Below are 15229 nucleotides of genomic sequence, written 5' to 3' on the forward strand. Positions count from 1 at the left end.
CCGAAAGGGCATTCAGTAAGCAGCCGGTGGGAGTTGCCGTTGACTTTTTCAATCCAGTTGATATAGAGGAGAGAAAGACTAAACGGGCTTTGACCTAGTTTGACTAAGCCGAATCGAAATTGACCTCATTCATTGATTCAAATCCATGTGATAAAGTACCGGAGTCACAACCTAGTTAGAAAGGCAGCTGCGAGTCGTGGACTCAGACGAGGACCCCCTTCTTCCATACAGCACTAAGGAGCCCTTTTTTGCTTATTTATGATTCAGCAAGGTAAGGTAGCGTATAGCTTAGCCCCATTCCTCACTCTTTTTCAGTCCAAGGCAAGGAAGGGTCCAGTCCCCTAGACGGGCAGGAACCATTCCTGGAAGCTCTCTCTCCCAGTTCTTTCATAACGCTAAAGCCTTACCTATACTATAGGTGATAGACCATAGCATTCTTCATACCCTGCCTCTGAAGGATCGATGATAGACCATGGGAAACGGACCAATGATAGAAGATCGGAAACTGGGAAGAGGTCCGGTCTAGCTATTGATCATAGTAAGATGTCCTTAAGGGCTTCGATCGAGGGGAGTGAGATTCTGTTCCAAGCGAGGGATGGTTCACGAGGTGAGGCCTGTCTTCTCCCGGCTTTCGTCTAGACGATGAGGATCACCTAAAGCTATTGATTTGATAGCGGGTTAGAGGAGGCATTTTTATCTACTCTTAATATGATTATATAGAATACCGAGCTACCAAACAAGCCAACAAGCGAGTTCAAGTGAGCCCTGCCAATAGCAGAAAAAAAGGCAGCCTCTCCAGAGTGAGCGCCATTGAAGGACTGGAAGCAAGCTTCACACCTTCCACAACGGCAACTACACCGTCGACTCCACAAGAACTCCAAGAAAACTCGTTCTTCTCTCACACAGCACTCCTCCCTCCGATCTTGTCCCATCTCGGCTTCCACGAGCTAGCCACGGCGGCTCCTTCACTCTCTGACTCCGCGGCCTCCGCTGCCTCTGCCTGGCTCTGTAGTAAGTTCCCTGAAACGATCTTCGCTCCATCAGATGCCTCCCTCCGCACCTGCTTCTCTTTCTCTTTCCCTAACCTCCTTCGTGAGCACATTGTTCCTGGTCTCTTCACAATTGATTATATGCGGAGACTTTCTTTTGGTACCAAGATCGAGACCTTGAGTCCAGGCCGTTGCATCACCGTCACCTCTGATTCGGTCAATAGAAAGACCAGCACAACTGCTAGTGCTAAGGTCTTTTTCGGAGGGGTGGAGATCACGCAACCTGATCTCTTCAACAACGGCATGGTGGTTATTCATGGCCTTCAAGGTTTCATCGCTCCGTTTTCTTGCTCCCATCCGCCTATCTGATCTTTTGAACAGGCCTTCAGCTTCAATCAAATAGGCCATAGATCGAGATTCACTCATAAGACAAGCGACTACCAGAAGACTCTAACAACTCCTTACTAAGCAAGACGACTCCATCTCCTGACAGATGAGATTGGACTCAAGCCAAACAAAGGAAAGAAGTCACCACATACTTACTTAATTTGAAAAATGAAGAAGAAAAACAAGATGAGATTCTCAGCAAGTGGAGTGCTCACGCACAGAACGAGAGTATCAGATCCAGTTACGTCAAGTTTCTCAGGCTCCAAAGGACAGGCTTAAAAGCAGTAGTGAGGAACTCTGTACTCTTGATAAGGTACCGAAAAGAGAACTCCTCGAATCACAAACCTATGAATTGAACGATGTTACCGAACTCAAAAGAGTTCCTGCGAATGCAAAGCGTTACTACCTTAAGAGGAAAACCTTACCAAAACCAAGAACCAACGGGAATCAGTATGCAAGGCAGGCTCAGGCAAGCGAGTTCCTCGTAAGCGCTGCGATAAAAAGACAAGCAACTATGAGAAGGGGCTTTGCCAAAGAATACATCCCGAAAAAGAAGGTGTTTACTATGATTCTTAGTCGAATGAATGAGTCCTCAACATTGGTCCTATCCGCAATTTTCTGCTCACGAACAGCCTCATGGGATTCGCCTTTCTTACGTCTACTAAAAGGAATCAATGTCGGCTTCTGCCGGCTACCTGCCCTCTTTGAGTTCTATGATTGCTGCCGTAAGCCCGCATTCTACGTAGCTAGCTTCTTCCTTAACTCCGGACGGGGGGATTCTATCAACAAAATACGAAAGAAGAAGCTCTGCACGGCGTGTAACACAATATCATGAGAAGTAGCTTTCTTCCCTAAGTTGAATAGGGGCGAAGCACTCGATCTGTTGGGGGAGATAAGGCGGAAAAAGGCATGAATTCTAGCTTCCTCTTGCCGTGCAGGATAGAGAAGTGGGCTTAGTGGGAAAGGGAAAGAATCCTGTCTCTCAGCTCTCTTGAGGAGGATTTACTTTCTGTTTTCTTTAGTGTAACACTCTTCCCTCTGTCCGGATTTCCTAAGTCAATATTGCGTATTAATCCCCGAGGTCCGAGAAAAGATAGGAATTTGAACCTTAGTTGCTTCTTTCTAACTGCCTTCAGAGGCTCACTTCGCTGATCAAGGATTCGATGCCCGGCACACAAAATATAACTCCTAACTATACCTGGCACAGCTGAGGTCGAATAAGAAGAGGAATGGGTTTCTAACAACCTTTCCCATCGGGGAGTCAAGACTGACTACAAGGGGCGAGCATCTCCGAACCTTAAGAAGTTAGTTTTAAAGAGAAGGAGTACCGCTCAAGCTTCAACTCCGCTCCTTTCCTCAGTTCGGGAGAATGAATATTCTGTATTCTCGACCAAAGAGGGTATATGTAAAAATATAGAGCGATCGGGTGAGGGAATACGGAGTAACTCGACCAAAAAAGAAGGGTTCAGAAGTGAAAATAGATAATAAGTGAAGAAAGGAGAAGAAGAGCCTTTCTTAACTCTGGAATTGTAAGGCATTTAGGAGCGCTGTTTTACTAGAAATATCGTATGAGATATAAACTTTACTTCACCGAAAGGGCAGGTCTTTCTTTTTATTGCTGATCTTATCAAGTACGGGATTTGCTTCTATAAGCCACCGCCCAATAGAGCTTAGCCATGTGTGGATCGAAATGGTCTCGCGAAGCCGGTCACCGGTAGGTCTAAGAACGGATTTCAAGCTTGATAAGCTGCAAACCAAACCAGACAATCCATTCCTTCAGTAGGTGGATCCTGAAATCTTATTTGGGAGCAAGGGAGGTGAAGTGATCCCTAATTCCCTATCACTAGAGAAAATAGGAATCGAATTTCACTAAATGAAGGATCCGAAGGTAAAAGAAAAGTATAAATTACCAAAAAGCCCCGATCTAGCCCTGATCTAAGGTGAAAAGCGAGTCGATCTGGTATCCAATATCAAATGGAAGTCGTATCACCCTTGACATAACAGGGTTTCGGTCCCATTTCTTCTTGCCATAGAGGTCGAAGCTTCTTTTCCTGTTCCCAGGAGTGAACATAGGTGGGCCTTAGCTAGTGGCTTCAACCCGCTCTTCAGCAACTAAGAAAGAATATGATTTGCCTTCCTGCAGACATGGACTTTTACAGTCACTATTGGGTCCCATCCCGGGGCTTCTCAGGGGGATTACGGGCTCTTTGGGAAACAAACTCTTGTTTGTGATCTTCGTATCCTATACCCCCATTTGTGGCTTTCCCGGTTACAAGGATTGCACCTCGTCAAGGCTTTCTTCTCAACATAATGTTTCACCGTCCTCGAGTCGATCTAGCAGGACAAGTAGTTCGAGTCTGCTTTTCTGTTCAAGAGGGAAGAAAGCCAAAGCTCTTTTTCCAGAATCACAGGGGATGCAATAAGAAATGAGAATTCCTGATGTATTTGACCCCGAAGTGCCATTGGCGCATTAGAAGTTTTGACAAAGCCCCAGTCTAAGGCTAAAGGGCGGTCTCCACAGTCTCCAATTTGGTCTCCAATGGAAGTCGTATCATCTCCTTGACATTCTTATTACAGAGGGCCCTCTTTCCTAAATGAAGTGGTTTGAGCCCCATTTCACTAGTTCTGGTAAGGACTCGCACTCCCCAATTCTCATGTCTTAAGCACGATAGATTGGTTCTATTTTTCAATAACTGAAGTACGTAAGAAAGGGACATGATAGCTTCGACGATTCCCTTTTGGATTCATTGATGTCCCTGTTTCAGGAAAGATGCTCGGGTCTGGTCTAGTGTATCGATTCGGCTAAGAAAACCAAGACTCTGCTTTTACTGAGAATCTTTTCGATTAAATGATCAACTTCAACGAGATTTCCACAACGAGATATCATCTCAGTGCCAAAACCGACGATGAGACTTGAAGAAGCATATATCATCGTTCGCAGTAATTTGCCCGGAATTCGATTCTATGACCACCTTTCCAAAAGGAAAGAAAGTCGCAAGAAAAGGTTAGGTTAGGAGGAGCTAGAGCTAACACTAGGGATCAGACCAGATCCTAAAATGGCGTATGAAATGATTATGGTCTATCTAGTACAGTATGATCGATCAAGTCATTCACTTCGCTAGGTCTTTCGATTAGAGCGGGTAGTTGAAATGGCTCTGCTTTCCAGTTTCCTTTGTGCATCTTTCTTTCTTTTCCCATGTCTTTCTTGGTTGGTAAACCCAACTGGCGATTTACAACAAACAATCTATAGTCAAACATAAGTCCTGCGGGCTTGCTTTTAACCATACCTGGTTCAGTCTGTATGGAGGGAATCATTTTTTCTCAATCAAGACCATGTCAGAGATTTTTTCAGTTTTTGTGCTTGGCTTTTGCTTCTGTTTTTACGTAAGCGTAAACACTTGGCACGCTTATAGGATTATCCAGATAAATGAAAGATTACAGAAGCCCATGACATTTAAAATAACTTGGAAAGACGGGTTGGTGATAACCCCGTGGGAACGGCCTGTTGGTCCCACCCACGGCCCATCTGACCCTTCTTCGCCTTCGGGTTCTCCTGTTAAGGATGCCCTGGATCTAGCGCAAGATGTTCCCCACAGCCCCCTTGATCAATTTGCCATTAAGTCATTTCTTGATATGAGGGTAGGATACTTGTATATCTCATTCACAAATCCCGCTTTCTTTATGCTGCTAACTCTCGGTTTGGTCTTCCTGCTGTTTCATTTGGTTACTAAAAAGGGCGGAGGAAAGTCAGTACCAAATGCTTGGCAATCCTTGGTAGAGCTTATTTATGATTTCGTGCCGAACCTGGTAAACGAACAAATAGGTGGTCTTTCCGGAAATGTGAAATAAAAGTTTTTCCCTTGCATCTCGGTCACTTTTACTTTTTCGTTATTTTGTAATCTCCAGGGTATGATACCTTATAGCTTCACAGTTACAAGTCATTTTCTCATTACTTTGGGTCTCTCATTTTCCATTCGACCAGCTCGTCCAAACCTCCTCAGCGCGACATGAATACAAACCATTTTTGGGTATTTCAGAAGAGCCAAAGGGCGCTCTCTATGAATTCCTATGGTCATGTCTTTATCCTCCTAAGGGTCTTGCAACGAGTCCGACCCGATCCATACTTAGTAGAGTGTTTACAAGGGTACCCCTAATGTGCTTGAAGAGCCGCAGAAGATCTGATTTACTCTCATCAATAGTGATGTTATGCTTTTCTTCTATTCGGAAAGTGTGGTAGTTGCCCTGGCCTGGATCTTTTTATCTTATTGTGGAGAGAGTAGGCCTTTGGTCTCTTAGTCTCATAAGTAGAAGCGCTGGCAGGTGAGATGGACTTAAAGGGTCACTCTAGAAGGGGGAGTAATTTTATCAACCCTGGACTTGACTTTGGCCAGGCCCTGGTTCCCAGGGTTCTAGTATTCCCTATTCTAAGCCTACTCAGATCAGAACTAATGGAAGGTTACCTTTAATCAGGCCTGTCACCAGATCTTACTTACCATTGTCTGGATGTCACGTAGTAGACCCGCTTCCATCTTTCTTTCATGCCCCTGGACTATTGGGCTTTAGCGGGCTCCGTCTTCCTTTCCTTCACAGTAGAGTCTCTTTTCCGCTATATCAACATAGCCAACAAAGTCATGCGCTTGGGGAGCAGTGTATAGCTGCACATCTGTTCTGGGTGGCCTGTAGGAGATTAGGGAAACGATCTGGCTGGCTCTTTCTTGCTTTGTATTTAAGGCAATCAAGAGTCTGTCTACAACGTTTTGTTGCAAGGGATTCTATCCCTTCAGACCTATCTCCTGCTGTCTCTCTAACAAGGTCAGGGCTACCGCGTATTATACCATCTTTTCATAGACGGAAGATACGGGAGGGTAATCATCTAGTTATCCAGTTGTACATGTCTTTCTTCACAGTGTCAAGGTTAATACCTTTAGCTAAGAAGATTGATAAGTCACTGTTTGACTCTATTATTACCCCTGGCCCTCTCGAATCAGTCAAAGACGTTATTTACGAAATGAAATCGTCTTTTCCTGGTCTTCTTGAGAGGTATATACCTGATCTCAAATCTATTCCTCTTAACCAAGGTCTAGAATATTCTGATTTTGCTTTCCTTACGAGATATCCTGGGGGATTTAGAACCTCTATCAAAAGGGATACGATTTCACCAGGGCCAGCTTTCTATCATGCTTACTTTATATATCTACTTTCTTACTTGGGACTTCCTGACTCATCCCCTCCCCCTCGCCAAGCCTGAAGAAAGGAGCAACTTAGATACCTCTTTGTTAACTATATTCCAGGTTTGCTAAAAGGGTCCTTGGGCCCAATCAATCTCTATACTCTTGATGCAATGGACTCCCCCACTAAACCGCTCTTTTCCACCCGATTTGAACGTTCTAGTGAGATTTTATCCCTTTTTGAAACTCAGTTGTCTATCTGATCCTTGGTCTAATTGGACCTTTCTCTATAGCTCGAATCGAATAGCTGGTCTACTGCAGCTGCAGCCATTCCATTCCTTCAGATGAGCTACGTAACTCATTAGCTCTTTAGCAACAGGAAAGGTAGAGCCTTACTGCATTCCCTCCTTCTCAGATATGTTACTGAAGATCGATAATAGTATGTACTAAAGGGATCTATCCAATACTAGAGCAATTAGAGGAGAAAGAAGAACTACCAAAGCAGGGACTGGCACAGACTAATGCCTTCGACTTCTCTTGCGCATGCATAAAACTTTGCCTCCGGCTGGATCGTATTCCCTAGCCTCCTGGCACTCCAACTTCAAACGACATGTAAGGGCTAAGGGCACTTTGCTTAAATGCCTTAATCTGAATAGTCTTCCACTCCAAGGGAAAGAGAAAGAAGAAGCAAAACCCCCGGGTTGGACCCGACCCCTAAAGAAGGAGCGTGAAGGTGCCGAAAAGAGGGCTTTTATCACGTTTGAGAGTAGTTCCCTCTTTGGCAGAAAGTGGAAAGTCTTCGAGTATCGTCGTCCTTCTCTTCATCTATCCTGAATCTGTAAATTCCATTGATTTTCTTGCAGACCCTTGGATTGTGAAAGTTTTGTATAGTTTTCAGCCTTATAGACACCAGAGCAGTAGTTTATTTAGGGGGTTAGCTCTGGAACCGCCGTAGTTCGATTAATTCGATTAAACGCCTTATACGCTCGTGGTCCTAACCCTCGGATCACTCCTTTTACAATATGTCCATCGAAGGTACATAATCTCGTACATACTAGGGGGATTTAGCTCCTTTTAAAGTCCGTAAGGCCGGGTAAATACTAGCTACATGAAAGGAAAGCTCTAACGTAGTTCCCTATAAAGTAGAACGAGGGAAACTACCACTAATAACTAGAAGGGTGGTTGTCCCTCAATCAGATAAAGGAAGGCTTCCGCTCCTATTATCTTAAAATGATGGTCAGAGATCACCTCTGCGACCTAAATCCTAAAGGGTAACCATCTTATTAGATGTAATTTTCAGGCCCCGGTTCCCAGGGTTCTAGTATTCCAGCTGCTGCCCTTCTATAAAAGAAAAGGGATTGTCTTATCCTACTTTCTTTCCTACTTGACAGGCCAATTCATCAATTGATACTGAACGAGACTTTTGTCCATCTTTTTCCTAAGATATCAATTGTACTAAATCCATTCCTTTCGCTGCTGACCATCAGAGTATATACGTTTTTTCAGTTTGGATTACTAAAAAACCAAACTGAAAGCATGGATGGCATTGAAGAGCTAGATCATAGCCGGTATCAGGCAACTCAAAGGCCAACCCAAGATCAGATGAATAAGATCGCTTCCTCTACTTTTAGGGCTGGGTGAAGGCAATGAAGGAAAGCTAAAATCGAACTAGAACGAGAGGCGACGGAGGCTGCTTTCTCAATAGGTGACGACAGGGCCAGAACGGAGGAGAACGGGATAGATGAATAGAATAGTTCCGCAAAAGCACACTCAAAGACAGGCGAGCCTTCATTAGCTGACTTGGGAATGAAAGAACTTCGCACTGACCTATCATTCCTACTCTTATGAAGGCGACAGACCTACGTGTCTTTTGAAGCTCATCTTTTTGCGTCAAACGAAGATCATTTACGTTCTAAAAAAAACTTTGAATTATTATTCAATTAAGTCAGAAACGACTCATTCATCAACAACTTTTTCAGAAAAATAGAGCTCAAAGAGACGGGGGTCCTGTCTTTTATGCATTTGGAATGGTAGCTTTGGCTTTGTACAACCAGACATCGCTGGCATAACCATAAAAAATAGCGTAATATTAAAAAAGTTTGCGTGCCTCGTCTGCCTTAGACGAGTCGTATGCTTTGTTCATTTCGTAGGCATCGAGTGCGTATACCTAAGAGTACTCATTTATGCCCACTTTGAATGAATAGGAGGGGGGGCCTATACAGATTCATCCTGTAAGGACGCCAGCACCTTTCAGCTTTCCAGTTTACCCAATCAACGCCCTCCCCCATCTATTCCCCATCATAGCACTTGGAATGACTTCCCTAATCGAATGTGGGGCCTCCATAACGGCACTCTTGCCGAGAAAGCCCTTCCACATCAAAGGAACTTTAGCTTTCACTGACCCCACAGGCCTTTTTTGCTATCACACGAGAAAAATGCCTTATCGCCAATGATGCTAACCATACCTCACTTGTCTTAGCTGAGTTAATGGTTTAATTTAATCCTACCTGCCCAGACATGTATAAAAAACCTATTACAATCACGCCACCGGATGACCTAAAGTAAAGATCGCGTGGTTACGCCTTAGGAATCGGAGAGGCATATGAATATCTTTCCTTTATACATTAAAAAATAGAAAGTTATTCTTTATAACCGAGAGAAAGGATACCTATGAATGAATGCTATTCCGCCGGTCATCTGTCAAACCTCTCGCATTTCGGAAATGCTTTCAGGAAGGGTGCCCCTACATTGGTTTCAACTCATTCCCAGCTGCATAGTGCCATCCTACCAGCGGCATTGCAGTCGCTAAGGGCTCGCTGCCTTTCCTTTCTAGCTATCACTCTTTTTCCCCAGAAATCAAAATCATCACCTTGGCATTGAAAAAAAATGTCCCTGAGTCCATGTCGTGATAATAGAGCAAAGCCTTAATGCCGAACTTGGTAAACGAACAAAAACAACTAAGAGGTCCCTTCCCTCCTTTGCTTGCTTGGATCAGGATGTAAGGCCTAGCCTGAGATACTTCCGACGCGCAGTTCAGCTAATTCTCAAAAGGGAAACTTGCGCTTATTCATATATAAGGAGGAAGTCCTATTGACGTATAGAAAGTACTAGGCTTTCATCCTCGCGGCCTAAGGGCCGGGTCCTACTCCTCAACTGGTACACAACCCATTACGTTAGTTAAGTTAGGACTTTCTCGTCATCTGGTACCTAACTAAACCGCTTCCATTCAATACTCAATTCAATACATAGCATGCTTTCAAATCCTTCCTCAGCAGCCTCCTGGTTCGTAAGCAATTAGCGGAAGGGAGATAGAAATCCATAGAAAGGCAAAGCTCCGTATCCAACTCGGAAGTGGGAATCTTGTTCCATTTAGGGAGGTTAAATCCCGTCCAGCAGAACCATTTGCGAGGTTTGATTCTTAAACCGGATCGAGCGGGTGCCTAAGCTTGAGTCATGATCATTAGGAAGTGTAATAACTTATTCACTTGCTGCGACTTAGCCTCCTTATGAGTCGGGCACAGCTAATATCTTATTTGAGGAAGAGTCCGATCTATGATAAGAGATCTCATCATCGGATGATGTAATAGCCAGACTAATTCTTTCCAACCAACTTCAATTGTGAGGCATCCTTCTCTTAATAGACTTTATGACCGTACTCTTAAAGCACTCGTTCTAGCAGATATGTCTTTGTCACAGCCAGTGGAATAGATAAGAATGAGATTGGACGATAGGCAGCACTCTCAGGCCACTTTCCCAAGACAATAGGCTACGGAGCGGACAGCCTCAAAAGAGGAAGCAGTCCAATCTATTCCATACGATCACTGATCGAATCGGGAATAGGGGCTTTCCCATCCAAGTAAGAAAAGGGCCATACGGGTACTAGTTTCATGGTGATTAGTTTGAACCTCCTCCCCCTCCCACCTCTATGGCAGACTGCAAGCACAGAAGCTAAGGGCACGATTGCCCGCCAAGTTCAGATAAGGGAATGCCCGAGTTTCAGAGCAGAGGTTAAGAAGCTTTCATTCTACAAGAGGAAGCATCGGGGGTGGATGGAACTATACTTTACAAAAGCTATTTAGAGCGATCCCCGTAGATTAGAGAAAACAGGGAAATTGCAAGGAAAGCGCTGGACCTTGCTACAGACATAGCAGGGGAGACTCTGACTACTAGCTGTAGGGATCCCTAGGCCTCACATTCGATTAGGGAAGGCAGTCCCGAGACTGACTATGTTACTTCGATCTGATACCTCTCGATTCAGAGAGGAAATGCGCATTTGTATCATTTTGAGTCTCCCCATCTCGATCTCTACTAATTGGATATGGGGCTGGTTGTGAAGGGAAGCTTTGTGGGAGAAAGGAGGAAAGGGTCAGGCTAGTAAAGGCTTGACTCAAACATATGGGATAGATTACGAGGAAGCCTTTGCCCCGGTAGCCAAGATGAAGTCTGTTCGTCTCCTGCTCTCTATTGCTGCGAATCGAGATTGGCCTCTGTTCCAATTAGATGTGAAAAATGCCTTCCTGAACGGGGACCTACAGGAATAAGTTTACATGAGTCCTCCACCCGGTTGTGTCAGGGGGGGGAGAACAAGAGAGGTCAACTGGAGTGGAAGCCAAACGACGGGGCCGAGAATCCGTGATCGATCCGAAGAACCACTGCCAGATACGATTCTGCTCCCCCTTCGTACTACCAATGCGATTCTTGCCCGGCTTTCTTTCGGCTGGCTTAAGAAGGCTGCGGTGAGAATGAGGATCACTTCGGAACTCTAGGAAAATGGGCGTTTTAGGGCGGGATCTAAGAGTTCTCCAACGTGTTGCGGAGCCTTCGGCCGTGAGAGGGTCCCACCTTTGCCCCGCTAGCGGACTCACCCTCCTTTCTTTCCCCTGCCTCCGGACACCTTAGAATAGATTTGATTGGAACGCTTTCACAAGGCCGTTCGGGAATAGGCAACTACTATAGTAGCCCCCCTATTTGAATCATCTTCCCTTAAGTGTTCTCTAGTGGAAATTCTTCTCTATCTAAAAGTTAGAAGCTAGGGAAGCGGTAAGTGTACCGTTAGGTGCTTATCCCCTTCTTTAGCTTATGAATTTTTTATTAGTGAATAGGTTTCTAAAAGTGACAAGCTTGGTGGCCTTTACCCGTTCTAAGTTCTAAAAGAAGCTCAGTTAAGCAGTAAGTTGGTATCGACAGAGTGGAAGGGCCTGTGCTCAATAAACCACTCACCCACGCTAGGGCTAAGACTGAAAGTAGCTCTTCTGATTCATCCAGTCTTTCAAGGAGAGGAGTTTAAGGAGCTAGTATAGGTTCGAAGAGTTGCTGCGAGTAACTTCACTTCATCAAGCCAGGAAAGAAGCTCGACAAAGCCTTAAAGTAGCGGGGCGGAGAGGAAAGCTTCTGAGAATGTAGGTTTTGAGGTGGCATCAATACCAGAGAAGAGAGTGGGAATCCCCTCTTATGTCATTTCCCTCCTTCCGAGAAAAAGTCTTCGGTGGCCTGCCTGGAGGCATTCTGTTTAGTTTTAGTTTAGGCTGCTAAAGCCTTTTATTTGCCTTTCATGCTTGCCCCAACAGCCACTTTGGTCATTAAAAAGTTTCATTCATTATTGAATTACAATTATTAGTATGCCCAAGCCCGACGAGGAGAGAATAAGGGGTCAAAGACAGAGGGTCTCAGAGAAATTCAACTAGTAACACACTTTCCAAATCTACTACTCCTTTTATTAGTTAGTTGGTAAGGCAATAGCTTACCAAAGCTACTTAGAGAAAAAAAGCCAAAAGGACCTCTTTCTGGTTGTTAGCGATTCTTCTTGTTCCCATTCCCAGCCCTATGAAATAAGGGTCAAGATTCTCTTTTTCGAACAGGTAAGGTTTTTCTGTACCCCTTGTACACTCAAAGGCTTCCGACCCAGCGGAGAAGTTTTTAGCCCAACTAAACTAAAGGATGTGCAAAAGAGGATTTTCCTCCCCCACGCCAATTAGTTATTTGCTTAACTTCTCTATTTCCGTTTCGTGCCCACAATTAGTAAGTAAGCCAAAGATCAACTGTCATCACGCTGCCTTTCGCATGTGTTTTCTTTGAATTCCAACCTAGTTCCCATCCCAAAGCGGGAACAAGTTGGTGCGACCGATTAAAGAAGAAGGACTTTTTAACTAGAAAGATCTTAAGAGAAGAAAGGATGGGATCAGGGGCTAATAAGAAGATTCAATCCATGCCCCTCTACCCGAAAAACTTCAATAAAGGAACTGCCTGAACCTGAAAGTAGAGGTGCTTGAACCTATTTGATTGCTTGCTGGAAAGTCTTTCTTCATTGAGATTAGGAAGGTGTTCTTTCTAGGTTTCCAGTTTTGCAGTGGCGCCATTCGATTAAGGATGTTGTGTGAGTTCCCAAATCGCGATGGGGGTGAGGTTCTCAAAAACCCAAGAGTTGGGCACGGGATTGGCTATAAGGAAAGCTGGGCAGCCGCAGCTATGAGCTTTTAAGCTAGGAGTTCCCCTTTCTTCCTGCTATGAGGATCGAATTTCCGGATACCGGATAACCTGAGGTAGGAGTGGCAAGAGTTGACTTCCTAAAATGGTAACAACCAGGGATGTCTAGAGAACTTCTCCTCGATTAGCTACAGAAAGAGCTAGAGAGTAGTTTCGTGCTGTCCGGTCTGAGACCGGGTACAGCGTAAGACGGTATCCTAGTGAGCGGAGCAGTCTTAAGAGCTAATCCGCGTTGGTAATAAGTTTCTAATTTCCTTCTGGCTGAAGGTAGAGTTGCATTTGAGTTGAGTTACTAAATGTAGTAAGGTAATCTACTACACTGCCTTAACTTAAAAAGGACTAGACCGAACCTTAGCCCGGGTGGGAGGGCAAGACCCACTAGATCTGAAAAGAGTAAAGAAGTAATGAACTCTGGCGGATCTCTGAAGACTGTACCGAGTTGATATGAAGCCCTAGCTTGGCAAGTCCATCTACGCAGAAATTCCCCTCTCTCCCAGTCTCTAGCTAAGAGGTCGCGAGATTCATCAATAAGAAGTCCATTGGGCTCAAGCTCTCTATCCGCCGAGTTGCTGATCTTAAGAACTGCCTGGCCATCTCTCTCGCAAACTACCTTTCTCTAAGCCTCGTCCCAAGCTAGACTCAGCCCATATCTTTTGCCTTGTCATTCTGATACAATATGAAAGGAGCTCCCCATCCCCAATTTTGTTGCTAAACCTAAGCTATCAACCATCTCCCCTCTGCCGATCTTATTAGGTTAGGCCCCTGCATCCGACTTATGGCGCTCTATCAGCAAAGGAGGGAGCCAAGGTAGTGGTATTCGCCTTTGCTGCTCTTAGTGAGAAAGGAGCTCTGCCATCTCTATCAGCTAGTTAGCTAGCCGCTCTTTCCCTAGTCTTAGCGAGTCTCATTTTCCTTCGGCTTCTGGCTTTCGGACTAGTAGCTAAGCCTCCTGCCTTTTTAGGCTTTTTAGGTGAGGCAAGCAGGGAGAGAAAGGGACAAGGGCTTAGACTCTCTATTTCCTTTAGCTGGAAATAGAGGACCTTGAGATGGTCTTAGAGAAGAGCGAGCTCTAATGTATCTACGCTTTATATTGATAATAGCAGTCTTAGTCTTCTGGGAGTAGCTCTCCCCATTCGAGAATCCTAGCTTAAGATCTACTGGATGGAGGCTTTACTGCCAGTAATGGTAGATGCAAAAGCGGAAAAGTCATTGCACAGGGTATAGTCTCCCTTAATCCAGGAGATACTATATTAAGTAAGTGAGTTGACCGCCCCACCCGGAGTTTCCCGCCAACTGTATCACAGCCAGACATGACGGATAAACTTGATCAATCGAAAAGGCCTGACACTTCGACAGTAACTCACTACCCTTTTAGATAGAGAGAGCCTTTATCTAGAGCTAGAGATAGGCCCAAAGTCTTATGTATGATGGTCGTAGATGGTGTGGTCTCAAGGGCTGCCCCCGGAAAGACAAGACCACTCCCTGCTCGAGGAACGTAGTCACTAGAGCGAAGCGAAAGGTTTCAGCTCTGGTTCAAATGGTATCTGGGGTATATCTATTATATGTTGTTAACGAATCCGTTTCAGGTTTTCAGACATACCCGGTCTTTTTTCAGTTGCTGCTCCAGGGAAAGAAGTTTCCTTGGGAAAGGTCAACTAGTTGTTAACTTAGCCCGAGTCAGGCCGACTTAAATAAAGATAACTAGGTGCCAAACCTTTATATGATATGAAACCTTTTCTCTGGGAAGAATAGCCTACTTTCGTAGCAAAGGGTTGAGACTTTCCTTCTGAGATGCTGCTTATCCGGCTTATCCGGAACGTAGGGCCGGACGGCTTTCTAGCCATCAAGATAGAAAAGTAAATCGTTCCACTCTAGCTTATGTTAGCCTTTCGTTCACTTACAAAACAGAGGAAAAAAAGAATAATAAATTTATCGAAGAAAGCAGCCAAGTCACACTATTCCCCCAACTGAGCATGAATTCTTACATATACCAAGTTGGACTACAAAGAAGATCTGGGAGAAGAGATTCGATGGGAATGATTCCTCTCCTTGTCAGCCCTAACGACGAGCCCGATGAGCGTATCAATGGAATGACCCGAGCAGACCAAAGGATCAAGGCAATAGCTATGCGCATCAAGGTGATACCTACACCGAGCGAACCAAGGGAAGCCTATGATATCATCCCATACTGATAGGCTCAAA

Source organism: Arachis ipaensis, chromosome B8 (assembly GCF_059453495.1).
Source record: "Arachis ipaensis isolate K30076 ecotype BB chromosome B8, ASM5945349v1, whole genome shotgun sequence".
NCBI classification, from domain to species: Eukaryota; Viridiplantae; Streptophyta; class Magnoliopsida; order Fabales; family Fabaceae; genus Arachis; species Arachis ipaensis.